Here is a 6049-nt window from a genome sequence, read left to right as displayed (position 1 = left end):
AGATGGTACGATTACCTCTAAACGTTCGCACCATTGATCCCTTCCAACAAACCTCCTGCAGCGCTACGATGCCGAATCCACGAACCTTGAGCACATCGGCGAGTATGCGTGTGCTCCCGATGAAGTTGAGAGATTTGCAGTTCCACGAACCGAGTTTCCAATCGCTAGTCCCTTTTCGTCGCAGTGGTCTTCGCCGATGGTTCCGGTCCGTACTCTCTTGTTGATTGTTCGTTGCTTATGATTTTTTAAAGGCTGGCTTGTAGGGCCTGACAACTAACCCCCTAAATTTCCGGAAGACCATTCCTCCTTTTCCGGTGGACCCATGGTACACAGTTTCACTTAGAGTTCCTCGCTGGCACTCGTACTAAGACATGGAGAACAGACGCTGTTGTGAGCCGCTCCTAGCATGGAGAACAGACGCTCAGTTATATTTGCACCTCCGGAGATAAGCAACCCCCCCCCCTTCCCTGTCAGCATACGACCATAGTTCCCACCGGGGTTGGTTACCCGATCTTCCCTAAGGTTGCTCGTATCCCGGCCAGCACCACGGGGAGGTAGGGATAGGAGTTGCTGAGTAAGAGGCTAAGGACCGCAAGATGGGGTCTATTTTATTCCTTCAGGTACGCGAAGCAGAGATGCATCCTGAACAGAACATGAGCCAAGAGCATGCCTTGGTGTTCTAAGTTTTGAACTCTGAACACAGTTCAGTGTGCACTGGGTTGGTACGCAAGCAAAACGATCATGGTAACTAAGATTCCTTAGATTTGAAACTATGCAAAAATATACAAGCATGCTTGATTTCTATTCGTGTCCCATTACTAGTGTTCTATTACTAGCCGAAAAATGAGTAGCATGCCATCGCTTGAGTTTGTTTTCCTAGGATACAAGTTGCTAAGTTAGGTCAGTGCTCTTGAACAGTGTGCAGTGTTCAGAACTTTTTGAACACGAACACGCGTTCTCGTGTTCAGATGCATCTCTGACGCGAAGTACCAATGGTACGCTTTACCCAGCATTTGTCGTGCCAATTCAGGATTCAGTGTTAAAGGAATCAAAACTAACAGTTGACCGCAATGTATTAATAAATAAAAATTTGCAATAGCTTTATTTGGAATATATAGAATAGTTTAACTTTTCCCAACTAAATCCTGGTTACACCCCATACCCTGTTCTGTGCGGCGAAAAACCTTTTTTTACGTTTCAGTTTTCCCCTATAGGGTCTTCCCTTGAAAAACAATCAAAATCAAAACAATGCAGCAATGAATGCAAATAAATGGGAATTGATGGAAATAATGGGATTTATCTCGCTAAAGTGCTATTTTGACCTATCCTACGTACTTTTCTCATTATATTTTATAATGCACGAGTAAGGCAAAACCACCGCTAATGGGATTATTATAGGTTTTTGTTAAGTGTGAAGTTTTAAGTTGCTTTCTTAATTATTAAGCATTTTTTTTTCTTATGGAGGGTATCTAAGTTAGGCCTGAGGATCGCTGATTTCAGTCCATCCCTTGCCAGTTGCTCTCTCAGCATTAGCGATATCATAATAAGTGAAGAACTCATTTCAAAAATCACGGAAATAAAAGAAAAAAAGTAAGCTTTGATCGTTAAGCATAGGAAGAGGTAAAAACAAATCCAAAATTATTATACCTAGTAAATGGGTTTTACTAACTGTTCCGACAGTGCAAAAACAATGCACATTACTTGTTCTTGTATTCTGTATCCCAACAAGACGATTTCCATACGCACTGAATAGAATTTTCCGTCAAACCCGTTATAAAGCGGAAAACTATCAACCATATGGTCGTAAACATCTCGATCGCTCATCACGCAGTCGCACTGCAGATTCCGCTTGTCACGAAGATCCTCTCGTTCGTCGTCCATATCCACACATAAGCAGCCGGGGTCTGGTCTCGTCTCACTCACCTCGACCGCGTGCTCGCTGGGGGTAACCGCGTCATGTTGCGCAGTGTCCGGTGCTCGCGCACTTCTCGATACATTTTGTTTAAGTTTTATATTAGGGCAAATGATCCGATGGTCGTGGGTGTTCCTATAGTTGCGGTAGTGTTGTTTTCACAAAATCTACGTATTTAACGCAGCAACCCATATAGTCAATCAAACTGTTGTCCTGTCATTAGATGAAATAACGGAAAACGGTTTGGATTTCCCTCAAAATCGGTAAATTATCACTGAAATACATTAGCTTTTTTTCGTCTTTGCTCCAATAGTTGCGGTATTGTTCCCATAGTTGCGAGTCCCATATAAAAGCAATGGGATTCGCAACTATAGGAACATGAATTAAAAAATATCGCAACTATTGGAACACTGCACCAATAATTGGAGGTATCATTTTAGGCAATAACGATGGATGGTGCTGCAATTGCGAAACGTTTCTTTTGAAGCATAATTAGTGACAATTCGTTTGCATATTTGAGGTAGGTGGCATGAAGTATAGGCTTGGTGTAAACCGACAAATAGTGGGAGAGCGTGCTTAGTTCCTCCACTATTGGGTCTTTTACCCTACTAATTTATAAATAGAATATATATGAAGATCAATGCAACTGTACTGTCATACGTATGTATTCGTGAAGAACCTGAGCTGATTCAAACGTTATTCAGTGGATTAAATTAGGCGTTGGAATGGTCTGAGATATATTCACTTTTTCTTGCCATCAGAAGGTTTGAAGTATATCTGCTTACTAAGCAAAATAAATAGACATCGCGAAGTCACTTTCCACAAAATATCTACAAAAATATATAACGTTTGCATTTAAAAAAAAGTGGACACGAATTGCCGATTTCTCATGGATTTACCTTCACCCGCAAGCATACCCCATAAGTCAACAAACAAAATTTGACAGCGCTATCGGTCGAACTCTAACCGTGATGGCAAAAACAGTGAAGTAGCTCCGTTCAGCAGTTCAAAGAACGGCACCCCACCGCGTCGAAAACGGACATCGTGCAAAACTTTGTGGATAACCTGATAGGCTCGTTCCGGCATCTACAACATCTTGGCACTATTAGACAACAATCAGAGCATCGAAATAAAGCTCGGTTCCGGACGGCCGACGACCCTGAGCGACAAGAAGCTCCTTCCAACATCCCTGTACCAGTTGGCTTTTAACCAACATGATTAAAGTAACCCCCCACCGTGCGATGTGACGAAGGAAACGAATATGCTACGGGCCAGCATGGCGAAGGAAATCACCCAACGATCCTCGTCGCTCGATCAGTTTCGATTCTCAGCTCGCTCGGTGAAGTCGTGTCCCACAGGAACAAACGCGTAACTCAGTCAGTCAGTAGGTACCCTACCAACCGTGTGCATCGTTTTCCCTTCTACCTCTTGTGCGCCGCGCGAAAGAAGAACCGTGCATTCGTGCAACCGTGCGTGAAACAAACCTGCGGAACGCGAATGAGTATTCGTGGCAGCCGTCGTCGACGGAAAGGTGAAAATTGTTTTCGCAGAACGACGTTCGATCCTTGGTGCGATCAATAGTGTGGTAGATTTTCCTGATTTTCCTTCTTTGAAAGATCGTTATTACGTCAGGATCTGGTCAGGATGAACCGTACGGAAAGTCGAACAATCCACTGCCATCAAGGGAGGGTGTAGATTTTGTTTGTCAAAGCTGTGCAAACCGCTGATCGTGACATGTTGATGAAAAATCGCTTACGTGTGTACATCTGTGATCGAATTGTGGGAGGAAAATGGCAGGCCCGGCACAGAAGTGCTCATTTATCATCTAATCGGTTGTAATGATGTGCAAATCGGAGAATACGGAGTGAAAATTCTTCCACTATCGCGGAAGAAGACGATGATTTTTCTCGAACCATTTGCTGCGCAGCTACGACCACAACAGAACAAACGGATGCGTGTCGAGAAAAACAAGTGCCCCACACTCGCGAGCAGCAGAAGGAAATGCGAACGAAGAAGCAAAGTGCAATCGGAGGAAAAACTATGCGCGCGTGTGAAAATGAGAGTGAGTTGGATCGGATGCGGGAAAGGGTCCACGAGAAGAGAGCAAGCGTATGGAAAGGTGGAAAAGATATTTTGAAAAAGAGGAAGCGCCACGGTGGTGATCACTTCGAGTCGTGTTTTCACGGTTTGTGTTTGTAGATTCCAACAGCAGACGGGATGTTATTTTCTGTTCTATTTCGTTTCTGTTTTTGCGAGTCGACACTGACATATTTTTGGCAATTATTGACCTAAGTTTAGCCACGTTTAGCCCAGCGCTCTTAGCGCGATCACCTTCGGTGGGAAAACGAAGGCGTGAGAAGTTCAGTACCGTAGTATCGGGGGATATTGATTAATGATCCACATGGCCTCTTTATTTGGTACTTGAAATTAGGTGCTGCTATATTTATGGGCTTATAATGGAGAATGTGAAGGGAATAATATGCTAAATTATTATCCAGCTGTATTGCTGTTGTGTTTTTAATGAAGTGTTATTAATAGAACTGAACATGTGTGTTCGCAATGTCAATTGCAATTAAAGTGGCAGTTTTTTAGAACGAAGTTACGTCACGCAAAAATTGACATTTTATACAGTTTTTTACAGCTCCTAAAAATGTATGAACATTTTCTAATTGTTCGACAGAATTGTTTTATTAATCTTCCGCTTTGATACATGTTCAAATTTGTATTGAACTTCAAATTGTGTGCAGCCGAGGTCACTTTAACGATGTATGATTTTGGCTATTTCTGTGGAATTTATTAAAACTTTGGGTATCCTCGAAAAAATCCACAAAGAATCAGAGAAAATCATTTAATAAATGTGGAAATTGAGGTGGAACAAGAAATTGATAATATTTACCCGTGTAAAAAGCGACACCAGTGTACTGCAAAGCATGTTTTAGTTTTTGCTCATTGGTAAATCTCACTTGGATAAACAAAACGCATTACAACGGTACATTGCGATCACCAAGTTTTTTTTGTAGTTTTCGATTTCACCTTAATTGACGGTATATGCTACGCCCATATCCATATCGAACCTAAAACTATGCTAATTGTCGTACATTTTGTTTTATTTAAGTGAAGTGTTGTTTCAGTATATAAACCGTGTAGTGTATTTTTTTTTCTAAATTTAGCACTCAGGTGTTTTTTGTGTTTAGGATGATGGTAGTAAGGTTGTGGATCAAGGCCCTTAAACTCGAACTAAAATATGAAAATACGGGAGTTACTGTTGTTGACAAGCGATCTGAAACATAATAAATATGCTGATTCTCAATAACTAGACTTTTTGACTGTTATATGATACCTTAATAATGAATGGAGCACAAAATAAAATTATTTATAGCAATGTATGCACCTTTTCGAAATTGAATATCTTCGATTATGTTATGAGATTGACTCTGATGCGATGTCCTACCGGATTCCAATGCAGCGGTCGCCTACAGATTTATTCTCCGCTACTTTGAATTGTATGGAAGACTAAGCATATGCGGTATTTCGAAAAAAAAATCGTTTCAGGTGGCTCGATACGAAATTCCGCGGAATTTCGCGAATTTTTATAATGGCGAAATCTGATTTCTTGATTTCATTTCGTTTCGTAAAATTACAAAAAAAATCGCTAGATAAAACTAGCTTTAAACGAAATTTAACAGAATTTCGAAACTGTCTCGTATAGTCATGTATTATCAGAAATTTTAGCTGCGCCGCTGAACAGAATCATAAAGCTGTTTTTAAAACTTAATGTTATACATTGTTTCTATTAACGCTTACTGCATAATCCTATTGTTAGTCGTTTTTAGATTTCCTCTATAAAACGTCTTAAGTGTTTTGTTAGAAATGTCCAAAAGAAAACGAAAAATATCTATAACTATTCTATCCTATTTTTTTCAAAAGTGATCCTACTTAATATTGAAGACGTCGGACTCAGTGTAAATGTAATCAGATATAAATCAGATCAGTACAACTTTGTCAAAGAGGCGAAACCGTCACTTGGATTCCTGAGGCCCTTGTGAAGTATTTTTAGAGCGGCTCTTTCTTATTAAAGGCCACCTCTTATACCTTAAACCAGGTTTAGGCGCATGAATAAGCACCGCTTTAGAGTTA

At 40.8% G+C, this 6049-nt stretch overlaps 1 protein-coding gene across 1 annotated transcript in view; it reads left to right on the top strand.

Annotated features, from left to right (window-relative positions):
• The first annotated feature begins 3245 nt into the window (after nucleotides 1-3245).
• The window catches only part of LOC134203753 (filamin-A), a 352847-nt gene continuing 350043 nt past the window's right edge, over nucleotides 3246-6049 (top strand). Inside the window, exon 1 of the mRNA XM_062678633.1 lies at nucleotides 3246-3443. The gene's annotated coding sequence lies outside the window, so the exon portion shown is untranslated. The remainder of the gene's footprint in view (nucleotides 3444-6049) is intronic.

The sequence above is a fragment of the Armigeres subalbatus genome, chromosome 1 (genome assembly GCF_024139115.2).
Source record: "Armigeres subalbatus isolate Guangzhou_Male chromosome 1, GZ_Asu_2, whole genome shotgun sequence".
In the NCBI taxonomy this organism is placed as follows: Eukaryota; Metazoa; Arthropoda; class Insecta; order Diptera; family Culicidae; genus Armigeres; species Armigeres subalbatus.
Note: the sequence above shows the minus strand (reverse complement) of the source record. Positions and strands in the feature narration are given on the sequence as shown.